The sequence below is a fragment of the Pongo abelii genome, chromosome X, assembly GCF_028885655.2.
Source record: "Pongo abelii isolate AG06213 chromosome X, NHGRI_mPonAbe1-v2.0_pri, whole genome shotgun sequence".
Classification (NCBI taxonomy): domain Eukaryota; kingdom Metazoa; phylum Chordata; class Mammalia; order Primates; family Hominidae; genus Pongo; species Pongo abelii.
The window spans coordinates 80,259,354-80,274,285 of record NC_072008.2 but is presented as its reverse complement, the minus strand read 5'-3'; the positions used below and the strand labels follow the sequence as shown (position 1 = coordinate 80,274,285).

At 37.0% G+C, this 14,932-nt stretch overlaps 1 pseudogene; it reads left to right on the top strand.

Annotated features, from left to right (window-relative positions):
* Nucleotides 1-11,755: 11,755 nt before the first annotated feature.
* LOC100450828 (telomeric repeat-binding factor 1-like) lies at nucleotides 11,756-13,112 on the top strand (annotated as a pseudogene).
* The last annotated feature ends 1,820 nt before the right edge of the window (nucleotides 13,113-14,932 follow it).

The window sequence follows — 14,932 nt, the reverse complement described above, 5'->3', positions numbered from 1 at the left end:
AAAGACAAAAATACCATTCAACATAGCAATCCCATTACTGGGTATATACCCAAAGGAATATACATAATTCTATTATAAAGACACATGCACGTGTATGTTCATTGCAGCACTATTCACAATAGCAAAGACATGGAGTCAACCTAACTGCCCATCAATAATAGAATAAAGAAAATGTGGTACATATGCACCATGGAATACTATGTAGCCATAAGAAATAATGAGATAATATCCTTTGCAGAGATGTGGATGGAACTAAAGGCCATTATCCTTAGCAAACTAACACAGGAATAGAAAACCAAATAACACATGTTCTCACTTTTAAGTGGGAGCTAAATGATGAGAACACATGGACACGTAGAGGGGAACAACACTGGGGCCTTTCAGGAGGTGGCGGGTGGGAAGAAGGAGAGGATTAGGATAAATAACTAATGGGTACTAGGCTTAATACCTGGGTGATGAAATAATCTGTACAACAAATTCCTATGACATAAGTTTACCTATGTAACAAACCTATACTTGTACCCCCGAACTTAAAATAAAAGTTAAGAAAAGTACATATACAAAATGAACTACTATTAAGCCATGAAAATGAATGAGATCTAGTCATTTGCAACAACATGGATGGAACTGGAGGTCATTAAGTTAAATGAGCCAGGCACAGAAAGACAAACTTTGTATGTTCTCACTTATTTGTGGGATCTAAAATCAATAGAGTTGTACCGTGGAGATAGGGAGTAAAAGGTTAGTTAGCAGAGGCTGGGAAAGGCAGTGGGGCTGGTGAGGGGATTTGATGATGTTTAATGGGTGTAAAATTATAGTCAGAAAGAATGAATAAGGCCCACTATTTGATAGCACGACAGGGTGACTATAGTCAATAATTACTTTAGTGTACATTTTTAAATATCTAAAAGAGTATAATTGGATTGTTTGTAACACAAAAGATAAATGGTTAAGGGGGTGGATACCCCATTCTCCATGATGTGATTATTATGCATCACACCTATATCAAAACATCTCATGTACCCCATAAATGTATATACCTACTATGTACCCACAAAAATTACAAATTAAAATTTTGTATAAAAAATATGATATAGCTGGTTGGTCATAAACACAGGTAAAACCACTTGGGCATGTCACTGGCATGTGAAGTAAGAGGCAGTCTTGTGAGACTGAGCACTTAACCTGTGAGATCTGACATTATCTCCAGGTTGATAGTGTTAGAATTGAATTGAATTGATGTGTGTGCTGGTGTATGCTGGACAACTGATTGCTTGGTGTGTGGAGAGAAATTCCTACACATCTGGTATCATACATGTGTGTTAAGTGTGTGAGAGTAGAAAAAACCTGGCTTTTCCTATCTCTAATAGAATATTTAGCAGATTCTGGTAAGTTGAGATGTATAGGGAGAGTCTAAAGTAACCAACAAGAAACTAACAAAAAATGTAGTAAAAAATAGAATAAATTCTAACGTTATAAAATATTCACTTAATGCAAAAGAAAGTAGACAAAAGGGAACAGAGGAACAAGAAAGGCACAACATATGCAGAAAAGAAAAAGTAAATTTGCAGACACAAATCCAACTATATTAATAATAATATTAAATGTGAATGGATTAATCAATCCAATCAAAAGTCAGAGATTGCAAGAATGGATGAAATAATATCCAACCATATCTTATCTAAGGAGAGATACTTCAGGTTCAAAGATAAAAGTGGATAGAAAGTAAAACGATGGAAAAATGTATATCACACAAAGATAAACCATAAGAAAACTGGAGAGACTATACTATTATCAGCCAAAGTAGGCTTTAAACAAAACATGTTAATAGAGATGAAGAGGTACATTTTATAATGATACTCAATGGTGAGAGTCTGAATTGTTTTCTCTAAGACCTGTAACAGTACAAGGCTGTTTGCTTTCACCAATTTTATTAAACATTGTAATGGAAGTTCTAGCTACATCAATTAGAAAAGAAACAGAAAGCATCCAAATTGGAAAGGAAGAAGTAAAACTATCTCTATATGTTAATGACATGATCTTATATGTGGAAAATCCTAAAGAATACACACACCTAAAAAAATAGGTAAAGCTAATAAATGAATTCAGCAAAGTTGCAGGATACAAAATCAACACACAAAAGCATGCTACATCTATACTAGCAATAACAAAATGAAATGAAGAAAACAATTCTATTTACAATAGCATCAAAAAGAAGAAAATATTTAGGAATAAATTTAACACAGGAGGTGCAAGGCTTGTACACTGAAAACTACAAAGCATTATTGAAATAAATTAAAGACCTAAATAAAAAGGCATTCCATGTTTATAGACTGAAAGACTTACTGTTAAGATGTCAATACTACTCAAAATGACTTACAGATTCAATGCAATCCCTATCAAAATCCAAATGACCCATTTTGTAGAAATTGAAACGTTCATCCTAAAATTAATAATGAATTTCAAGGCCCAAATAGCCAAAACAATCCTGATAAAGAAAAACTAAGCAGGAGGACTCACAGCCCCTGATTTAAAAACTTACTACAAAACTACAGCAATCAAAACTGGCATAACAATAGATAGAGCAATAAAATAAAATTGAGAATCCAGCAATAAACCCTTACATTTGTGGACAACTGATTCTTGACAAGGGTGCTAAGACAATTTAATGGAGAATGAAAGGTCTTTTCAACAACTGGTGCTGGGACAACTAAATAACCACAGGCAAAAGAGTAAAGTCACCTTCTTTCCTTATATCATACATGAAAATTAACTGAAATAGATCAAATATTACATGATTCCATTTATACCAAATGTTCAGAATAGCTAAATTCATAAAGATAGCAAATTAGTAGGTTAAGAGTAATTTACATTGGTATACTCTGCCTGCCCTCACTCCAAGAATAGTTCAAAATAAGTTGTACCCTGTAATGCAGTTCACAGAAATACGAACCATTGTGAATTACACAGACTTACCATGAGAAAGAGATGGTACATAACAGTATACAATGGAACATTTCAGTAAAATCATGACAATATGACTAGTTTTGTCTTCATATATTAATGGGCTGAATTGTGTCCCTGCCCAAAATTCCTATGTTGAAGCCCTAACTCCTAGTACCTCAGAATGTGACTATATTTGGAAATAGGGCCTTTAAAGAGGTGATTTAGTAAAAATGAGGCCTTTTAGGATGGGCCCTAATCCAATCTGACTGGTGTCCTTATATGAAGAGAAAATTTGAATATACAAAGAAAAACCAGAGTCACATACACAGAGGAAAGATCCTGTAAGGACAACCAAGAAGGTGGGTACCTGCAAGCCAAAGAGAGATCTCAGAAGACACTAAGCCTGTCAACACCTTAATATTGGACTTCTAGCCTCCAGAACTATGAGAAAATAAATTTCTGCTGTTAAATCCACCCAGTCTGTGTTAAAGCCATCAGTTACCATCTTACTTGGAACCTGGAAATAAAGGAATCCTGGTCCCTTGTGATGACATCTGTCCCTAAGAACATCTGCTAAGTGGTCAAGAGCCAATTATGTTGGGTAAGGTATAATAACTCTTACTGACTTGCGGAATGAAACAGAACTGTACTACTACCATTGCACGATATGGTATAACATTAGCATTGCTGGTAAGGTTCTATTATCTTATGTTAATAAGTCATATAATACAGATAATGGTAATTATATGTATTGTGAAATTTAATTAAAGCTTCCTCAGGATCTGATATCAGTGAAAAATTATTGGCTTGAGGAGGAACTAAATCTAGTTAACCACCAGCTAATTAATATGCTAAATAACTGTAGGTAAGTTTATCATAAAGCACAAATATCATTAGACCAAGGGAAGAAGCAATCAAATTACTACAAAAATATGAAGAAAATATGAAGATGTATACAATGGCTTTATCAATGAATTAATTGCTTCTTCAGGTCTATATCTTGCACCAGCTCCTCCAAATGTTGGACATTCTCATGCTAATATTATTAATATATCTATTATAAAATACAATAGTTTTCCTTTAAGAGAGCCTGAGCCTAGGGCCAGGAAGGTAGACTGTACAGGAAACAGTTGACTCAGCAGGTGTGAGTTGCTCAAACTTGTACATTTTCAGAAGGGTCTATTGTCATGAATGGTCCTTGTCCAGCTACTGGGAATTCAGGTCTTGGAATGTTCTAACTAATAAGATTGTTTTGCATACTTGGAACTTTTACAACCACAGTGTACCAATTTGTCTACATATTCTGTGAGGTCCACTGCTTGCCCAGCATGTGGAAGACAGAGCACAGACCAGTCTGATGTAGCCTACACCTGCTTTTGCCCCTCCACCAGCTTAACACAAAATGCAGAAACTTTTGGGAGCTCTATGGTCCCACCATTGCCTGAGACACCAAAGTACCTCCTCTGGGTAATGTAAAGCAAGCACAAATCCCACCACTACCACCACAGCTGGTGCTCTCTTGCAATCGCCATCTCTTGGCTGGAGGCCAACCAATACAGTCCACTACAGCATCTCCAGGTAGAATAACAGTGTCTAGAAAGGAAAAAACTTGTGTGTGACCTCAGCTATCACCACTGCCTGGAGCACCCTGGCTAACCAGGAGGTCCTGAGTCTGTCCACATGACCAGATCATTACTACTGCAACTGGCATTACAGAAAGCTGTCATACTTAGGCTATTTATAACCGAGGAATCTCAAAGAGTGGACATCACTCCCATGTCACCCCCATCAGTGCTGGTGTTGGTACCCACTGCTGGGAGACTTGAAGGCAGGCCATATCACTGGATCCCTTGCAGACATTCCCCAGCACCAGCCTGGAATGTGTCAGCTCCACTGCGCAGCTAGACCCAGAGAAGCGGCAGCACTCAGAGTAGTCTGGCTCTCAGGGACTCCTACTCCTAGGGGAAGTGGCAGCGTACCACATCAAAGTAGCACCCTTGTAGGACAAAAAAAAAAAAAAAAAATCAGATGGAAGGCCTTGCATTCCAGAAATTTCTACTATTTCTACTTGTGGGAAGTTTCCTTCAGCAGAGGCACAGGTAAGGTGCTGGGCTCAGCAGGGAGAGTCTGTGGCTTTACCTTAACAGTCAGGCAGCCCTGGTGCTTGTGAAGGGTTTTGGAGAAGGGGACTTCTTTTCCCACTCGTCCACCATTGAAGACAAAGCTTGGGCTTCCACCATGGGAGCTCAGCATGGGTGCATCTATAGACAGCCTTTCTGGAACACTTCAAGGTGACTGTATCCCCACAGAAGTAGTGCCCTCCAGGTTCAGGCTTACATGAGGAGTAGAGTCACAATACTTCTCTACTTGGACTATCAATATTCTTTCAGATAAAAAGAGGTACCTGTCTGATCTGAATAGCTGAAACACTGAGTCAGGAGTGTGACTGGCAATGGGATTGCTTTCTGGCTAGCCTAGCAGGGGAGCTGACATGGCTCCCACACTTCCTCCTGATAAGACCTTAGTGCATTAACACTGAGAGCTCCTCCAACCACTGTTTTCAAGGCTGGGACCTCTTCCCAACATGGGGTATTCTATTTATCCACCTGTTTTAGCCACAGCCAGTTTCTATCTGGGGACACCCCCTCTACTGACCTGAAGCGTAAACTATTCAACCCAATAAATAAAATACAGAAGAAAAATAAATACATAAAAAAGTGCGGACTACAGGGGAAAGAGACAAGTTTCAAAAGATACCTCTGCCACTCCAACCCCACAGGAAACAGTGAACTTACTCATATACCAAGCACACTGCTACTAAAACAAGCATCTGGGGAAGTTAACATACAAAGACTCTCTATAACCAAGGAACTCATACAGAGTCTTCAGCCTTGAAAGCACCAAAAACGGAATAGGCTACAATAAACTGTAAACATTAAACTCAAATCCTTAAGGGGGGAAAGAAATTTTTAAAACACAGTTTAATAAAAAATCAATTCAAGAATAATTAGAAAAAATAATCTAGCCAAATTAGAAGGAACCAAAAAAGTAATTTTGGCAATGTGGCAAAATAGGGTTCTATAACACCCTCAAAAATTCACACTAACTCTCCAAGAATGGATCCAAACCAAGAAGAAATCATTGAAAAACCAGATAAAAAATTCAAAAGGTTGATTGTTAAGCTACTCAAGGAGATACGAAAGAAATGTAAAAACCAATATGAAGAAATGTTAAAAAAAATTCAGAATGTGAATGAAAAATTTTCTAAAAGATGGATATTTTAAAGAAAAAACAATCAGAACTTTTGCAAATGAATTACACATTTAGGGAATTACAAAATATAGTGGAAAGTTTTAAGAATACACTAGACGTGGTAGAAGAACGAATTTCACAGTTCAAAGACAAGGCTTTTGAATTAACTCAATCAGACAATTTTTTTAAATATCAAAATAAATGAACAAAGTCTCCAAAAAACATGGGATTGTGTAAAAGGGCCAAACCTAAAAAGGAATGGTATTCCTGAGGGAGAAAAGGGAGCAAAAAGTTTGGAAAACTTATTTTAGGGAATAATTGAGGAAAAGCTCCCGGACCTTGATAGAGATTTAGATATCCAAATACAAGAAGCCTGAGAGAAATCCTGAGAGATTCATTGCAAAAAGGGAATCACCAAGGCAAACAGTCATTAGGCTTTCTAAACTCAAAGAGAAGTGAGATAAAAGCATCAGGTAACCTAAGAAGGAAAACCTATCAGACTAACAGCAGGCTTCTAAGCAGAAACTTTACAAGCCAGAAGGGAATGGGGTCCTATCTTTAGCCTCCTTAAACAGAATGACTGTCAGTCAAGAATTTTGTATCCAGCAAAACTAAGTTTCATAAATGGAAGATAAATAGTCTTTTTCTGACAAACGCTGAGAGAATTTATCACTACCAGACCAGCTCTACAAGAAATGCTAAAATTAGTTCTAAATCTTGAAACAAAAGGTCAATATCCAACAGAATAGAACCTCTTGAAAGCATAAAACTCACAGGGCCTATGAAACAATAACACAATGAAGAAAACAAAGCATAGGTATCAACTAATATGATGAATAGAACAGCACCTCACACTCCAACATTAACCTTGAATATAAATGGCCTAAATGCTCCACTTAAAAGATAACAGATAGGCAGAATAGAGTTTAAAAATCACAAACCAAATGTATGCTACCTTCAAGAGACTTGCCTAATATGTAAGGACTCATATAGACTCAAGGTACAAGGGATAGAATATATACTAAATACAAATGGAAACCAAAAGAGAGCAGGAGTATCTATTCTTATATCAGATAAAACAAACTTTAAAGCATCAACAATAAAAAAATACAAGGAAAGTCATGATGAAATGATAAAGGGATCGATCCCACAAAAAAAATTACAATCCTAAATATACATGCACCTAACTCTGGAGCTCCTAGATTCATAAAACAATTACTACTAGTCCTAAGAAAAGACATAGACAGCAGCACAATAATAGTGGGGAACTTCAGCACTCCACTGACAGCACCGGACAGATCCTCAAGGCAGAAAGTCAACAAAGAAACACTGAATTTAAGCTGCACTCCAGAACAAATGGACCTAACAGATATTTACAGAACTTCTACCCAAGAACAACAGAATATACTTTATTTTCATCAGCACATAAAACATTGTCCAAAATAGAGCATATAATAGGCCACAAGTCTCAAAACATTTTAATAAACTGAAATCATACCCAGTAACTTTTCAGACCACAGTGGAATAAAACTAGCAATCCACTCTGAAAGGAACCCTCAAAACTATACAAATACATGAAAATTAAACAATCTGCTCCTGACTGACTTTTGGGTTAACAATGGAATCAAGATGGAAATTTAAATATTATTCAAAATGATTAATAATAATGACACAACTTATCAAAATCCCTGAGTTACAGCAAAAGCAGTGCTAAGAGGAAAGTCTATAGTACTAAATGCCTACATTAAAAAGTCTGAAATGTCACAAATTGACGACCTAAGGTCACACCTCAAGGAACTAGAAAAACAAGAACAAACCAAACTAAAAGCTAGCAGAAGAAAAGAAATAACAAAGATCAGAACACAACTAATGACACTGAAACAAAAATAAAATGAAATCAAAAAGATCAACGAAATGAAAACTTGATTATTTGGAAAGATTAAAAAAATTGATAGACCATTAGGTAGATTAACTAAGAAAAGAAGAGAGAAGATTCAAATAAGCTCAATTAGAAATGAAAATGGAGACATTAAAACTGACACCAAAGAAATACAAAAGATCATTTGAAACTACTGTGAACACCTCTATGCACATAAACTAGAAAATCTAGAGGAAACAAATAAATTCCTTGAAACATATGGCCTTCCCAGATTAAATCAGGAAGAAACATATACCCTGAACAGACCATTAACAAGCAGCAAGACTGAATCAGTAAGTTAAAAATTGCCAAAAATAAAGCCCAGTTCCAGATGATTCACAGCTGAATTATACCAGACATTCAAAGAAGAATTGGTACCAATCCTACTGAAACTATTACAAAAGATTAACAGGGAAACTTCCCTAACTCATTTGATGAAACCAGTATCACCCTGATACAAAAACCAGTAAAGGACACAAAAACAACAACAACAAAAATGACAGACCAATATCCCTGATGAACACAGATGCAAACAACCTCACAAAAATACTAGCAAACTGAATCCAACAGCACCTCAAAAAAGATAATACACTATGATAAAGTGGGTTTCATCCTAGGGATGCAGGAATGGTTTAACACAAGTCAGTCAATAAATGTGATACATCACATAAACAGAATTAAAACAAAAACCATATGATCATCTTAATAGATTCAGAGAAAGCATTCAATAAATTCCAGCATAACTGTAAGATAAAAATCCTTAACAAACTAAGTATAGAAGGGACATACCTCAAAATAATAAAAGCCATATATGACAAACCCACAGACTTTATCATAGTAAATCAGGAAAAGTTGAAAGCATTCCCACTGAGAACTGGAACAAGTCAAGGATGGCCACTTTCACTACTTCTATTTAACATAGTACTGAAAGTCATAGCCAGAGCAATCGGGCAAGAGAAAGAAATAAAGGGTATTCAAATTGGAAAAGAAGGAGTGAAAATATTGCTGTTTGCCAATGATAGGATTTTATACGTAGAAATACCTAAAGACTCCTCCAAAAGACAACTATATTTGATAAACGAACTCAGTAAAGTCTCAAGTTACAAAATCAGTATACACAAATCAGTAGCCCTGCTATAACCAATGACCAAGCTGAGAAGGAAATCAGGGACTCAATCCCTGTTACAATAGCTACAAAAAAAAAAAAAAAAAAAAAACCTAGGAATATACTTAACCAATGAGGTAAAAGATCTCTACAATGACAACTACAAAAGTACTAAAAGAAATCGTAGATGACACAAACGAAACCACATCCCATGCTCATGGATTGAAAGAATCAATATAGTGGAAATGAGAATACAGCTCAAAGCAATCTACAGATTCAATGTAATTCCTAACAAAATACCAACATTATTTTTTAGAGATTTAAAAAGTTAATCCTAAAATTCGTAGGGAACCACAAAAGAGTACAAATAGCCAAAGCAATCCTTAGCAAAAATAGCCAATCTGGAACCATAACATTACCTGACTTCAAATTATACTACAAGACTACAGTTACCAAAACATCACAGTACTGGCATAAAAGTAGATACACAAATGGAATAGAATAGAGAACCCAGAAATAAAGCCAAACATCTACAACCTACTGATTTCCAACAAAGCATACAAAAACATAAATTGAGAAAAGGACACTCTATTTAATAAATTGTGCTGGGTAAACTGGATATCCACATGTAGAAGAATGACACTGGATCCCTATATCTCACCTTTTATAAAAATCAACCCAAGATGGATCAAATACTTAAATCTAAGACGTGAAAACATTTAAAATTCTAGTAGAAAACCTATGAAAAATTCTTCTGGACATTGGCTCAGGCAAATAATTTATGAATATGTGTTGAGACCAGCTTGGTCAGGGAGACCCTAACCCAGTGGTGCTACAGGAATTAAAGACACACACACAGAAATATAGGTTGTGGAGTGGGAAATCAGGGGTCTCACAGCCTTCAGAGCTGAGAGCCTTGAACAGAGATTTACTTACATATTTATTGACAGCAAGCCAGTGATAAGCATTGTTTCTATAGATTAACTAAAAGTATTCCTTATGTCAAATAAAGGGATGGGCCGAGGTAAAGGGATGGGCTCTGGCTAGTTATCTGCATCATGAACATGTCCTTAAGGCACAGATTGCTTATGCTATTGTTTCTGGTTTAAGAATGCCTTAAGTGGTTTTCCGCCCTGGGTGGGCCAGGTGTTCCTTGCCCTCATTGCGGTAAACTGACAGCCTTCCAGCGTGGGCATCAGGCTATCACAAGCATGTCACGGTGCTGCAGAGATTTTGTTTATGACCAGTTTTGGGGCCAGTTTATGACCAGATTTTGGGGCCTGTTCCCAACTTGTCTCCCTTCTTTGTTTTGCAAAGCGATAAAAGCAAAGGCAGCTTTGTCAAGTTGAGCTACTTCTCACAGGAGTCAGGATCCGCATCTGCAGACTATATAAAGACAAACAACATAGATTAAAAGCACAATCATTGAAATCACAGAGCTTCTAAGTGTTTTTATCCATTTTAATGGGTTACTAGCTGCTAATCTGTCTGTAGCTCCTTCGAGCACTCCAGTTCTGGCATTAAGGTCAGGTGTGCCTGGGATGCTTTAAATATTTTTCTTTTTTTTGCAATATCCAAAGACAAGTTTGCAGAGTGTCCTTTTAGATGCTTTTTTATTCTTTCCCAAATTTTGATCTTATTAAGAGCTATTAATAGTTGCCACAAATCCTTATGTTTAGCTCCTACAATGGGCCATATCATTTGAGGTTGAGGTGCCACTATACTGCCATGGTTCCAGATAATAAGAACTCTTGCCATATATCTTACCATTTGTACCATCTGGCCATTTTGTTCAGACCAGTTGAACACAGTGTGGCTGTGACATGTAGACTGAGAGGTACAATTCAAGCTAAACATCCCCTTAGGGGACCAATCAATAATGATTCCATAGGAATCGTTGTGCAGCACCTCTGCCTGTTATGCAATGCAATCTTCTTAAAAAAGTATGTTCATTTTTTCTGGCCAGGTTCAATTTTGTTTACAAATAGATTTTTGAGGGCGGTATGCCTCAATTATAGGAGCATATTTATTATGGTAAATATTGAGATCAGAAAGCACGTGTAACTGTGTCATAAAGTGATTATATCCAGGCATTATTACCAGCCAAGATTGACAAATATGCCCAATAAGTATAACTGATCTCTGTGTCAGCCCTTGTTGAAGGAATACTCACGGCAATGGTGATCACTGCTATCATAGCTACCATTAAATTACTCATTGTGACTGGTTGTCCCGCTTTCCTCAGGTTTTCTTCCACCATCTGTGACAGCTTCTTGATCTGTTCCCAGGTGGATGGCTGTGTTCGATGGATGTTGCTCATGACAGTTGGGGTCCTCCTCAGCATCAGTCTTGACATGACTGCAACTGGGGGGTCCTCGGCATCCTCCCAGAATCTCTTCCTCAGCATCTGGCTCATGATAAGGTTTCAGGTGTCCTGATGGTATCCAAATCAGTGTTGATTTTGGCCTAGAGAAACATAAGCATAACCTCTACCCCAAGTTATTATTTTACCTATTTCTCAACTTTTTGGTATTGGATATCTCCACCAAACCAGTTGTTCTGCTTCTGTCTTTGCAGCTGGTTTCTGTAGATGCTGTTCAGCTGCTGCTAACATCTGGCCTTTAGGCAGGCTCAAAAAATTTAAAGCTGGACCCCGAGCCCACGGGGCTGTGCGGATGGTAGGGATGCCGACCCTACTGAGGAGCAGATGGCAGAAACAGAGAGAAACGATGAGGCGCAGTTCAAGTGCCAGGAACTGCTCGAGTGCCAGGTGCAGGTGGGGGCCCCCGAGGAGGAGGAGGAGGACGTGGGCCTGGTGGCCGAGGCCAAGGCTGTGGCTGCTGGCTAGATGCTCGATTTCCTCTGCCTCTCTCTTTGCCAAGCTTTCTGCGACGACCACCCCGAGGACTTCCGCTGGACCCTCAACAGCACAGAGGCTATTATTCATGGACTATCCAGTCTAACAGCTTACCAGCTGAGAACGATATACGTATGTCAGTTTTTGACAAGAATTGCAGCAGGAAAAACCCTTGATGCACAGTTTGAAAATGATGAACGAATTACACCCTTGGAATCAGCCCTGATGATTTGGGGTTCAATTGAAAAGGAACATGACAACTTCACGAAGAAATACAGAATTTAATTAAAATTCAGGCTATAGCTGTTTGTATGGAAAATGGCAACTTTACAGAAGCAGAAGAAGTCTTTGAAAGAATATTTGGTGATCCAAATTCTTATATGCCTCTCAAAAGCAAATTGCTTATGATAATCTCTCAGAAAGATACATTTCATTCCTTTTTTCAACACTTCAGCTACAACCACATGATGGAGAAAATTAAGAGTTATGTGAATTATGTGCTAAGTGAAAAATCATCAACCTTTCTAATGAAGGCAGCAGCAAAAGTAGTAGAAAGTAAAAGAACAAGAACAATAACTTCTCAAGATAAACCTAATGGTAATGATGTTGAAATGGAAACTGAAGCTAATTTGGATACAAGAAAAAGGTCTCACAAGAATCTTTTCCTATCTAAGTTGCAACATGGAACTCAGCAACAAGACCTTAATAAGAAAGAAAGAAGAGTAGGAACTCTTCAAAGTACAAAAAAGAAAAAAGAAAGCAGAAGAGCCACTGAAAGCAGAATACATGTTTCAAAGAGTCAACCGGTAACTCCTGAAAAACAGTGAGCTAGAAAAAGACAGGCATGGCTTTGGGAAGAAGACAAGAATTTGAGATCTGGCATGAGGAAACATGGAGAGGGAAACTGGTCTAAAATACTATTGCATTATAAATTCAACAACCGGACAAGTGTCATGTTAAAAGACAGATAGAGGACCATGAAGAAACTAAAACTGATTTGCTCAGACAGCGAAGACTGATTGTTTGTAAAAGCTTGATGAAAGGACAGTTAAGTATTTTGATCACTGCATTTTGTTTGAAACTTGTGTCATTGATGTATTTTAAAACTTTTGTTTAAACCATTACAGTATTTTTCTGTGACCATCAATTAATATGTGGGTTTGTGCTATAAGAGTTAAAGCATATGCTATCATTGTATTCTTTAAGAACCTTATTTTGATAAAATGTAAATTTGTTGAACCCTGCCACATTTAGTATCCCCACCCCCAAATCCTGTTCCAATGAAAAAATTAAAACCTGATACAAAAAAAAAATTTCAGTTAACCTATTTTGTGTCTGTAGGCTGACCTCAACCCTGTAACATAACCCATTAAAATGAATTTTTTTTTTTTTAAGACAGAGTTTCTCTCTGTCACCCAGGCTGGAGTGCAATGGCACAATTTCAGCTCACTGCAACCTCTGCCTCCTGGGTTCAAGCGATTCACCTGCCTCAGCCTCCTGAGTAGCTGGGATTACAGGCACACACCATCACGCCCAGCTAATTTTTGTATTTTTAGTAGAGATGGGGTTTCACCATGATGGTCAGGATGGTCTCGAACTCCTGACTTCATGATCCACCCACCTCAGCCTCCCAAAGTGCTAAGATTACAGACGTGAGCCACTGAGTCCTGCCTAAAATGAATTTTCTAGATGATTGAATAACAGTAGTCCTTTGATAGGAGATAATGACTTGGTTTATGGCCTTAATATACTACATAATTAGTTAAGATGTTTATTAATAGAATGATAAATGTACAGAGTAACCTATAAGCATGACATACTTTTGCTTTCAGTAGTTTCATGTAAAGAAAAAAACTTGAAAATAGTAATACCTGAGGACCCATGGGGATAACAGACACTGGAGAGGTAGGTTGGGGAGCGGGAGCAAGAGCTGAAAAACTACCTACTGGGGACTCTGCTCACTACCTGGGTGACAGGATCATCTGTACCCCAAACCTCAACGTCACACAGTATACCCAGCTAACAGACCTGCCCATGTGTTCCCTGAATCTAAAATAAAAATCAAAATAATTTTTTTTAAAAAAGAAAAATACAATAGTATTACCCATGGGACAAAATTTGTACTATTAGCAAGAATCATTTTGTGTCTCATTTAGAAACAATTTGACTTTTGTTCCAGTGTTTAAACTTTGACAAAAATGGTTTTGAATAGATCTTTGTAACCTGATGCCATAAATACAAGATTCTCTGATACCTTCATTTAACATATCAATATTGGGCCTAAAACAGTATTCTGTAAAGCTTAAATTGGTATTAACTATGATCATCTTCATGTCTATGATAGATAATAAACAAGGTCATACATACCTTACTAAACAATTTTGGTTTTTCACCAACATTTTATTCTTTAAAAGATTTAGACTAACAGAATTATTTAGCATTTCGAGTCATGTGCTTTATTTAGCAAGTGAGTAAAAATATTGGAATACTGAAGTATTTGCATAAAAAATCAAATGGTAGTGTTTTGTAATCTCTATTGTATTTCCTATTAAGGTTTCATATATTACTTTCCCATTGTTCCTGAATTTGTTATCCTGTATATAAACAGAAACAAGGATGAGTAAAAAAAAAAAAAAAAAAAAAATTTGAAGCTAATAATGTTAGATTCAATTATATATGGGCTGTCCTGCAATCCCTGTTTCTCCCTCTTTTTTTGTTTTTGTCATCAGTTGTTCATCTGTATGAAATCCTAACTGAGCATTGTAATAAATCTCTTCCCCATAAATTTATAGGTATAGAAGTTATAATTGGTTGAATAGTCCCAGGTTGTTCATCGGGCCCTTCACAAGGCAAA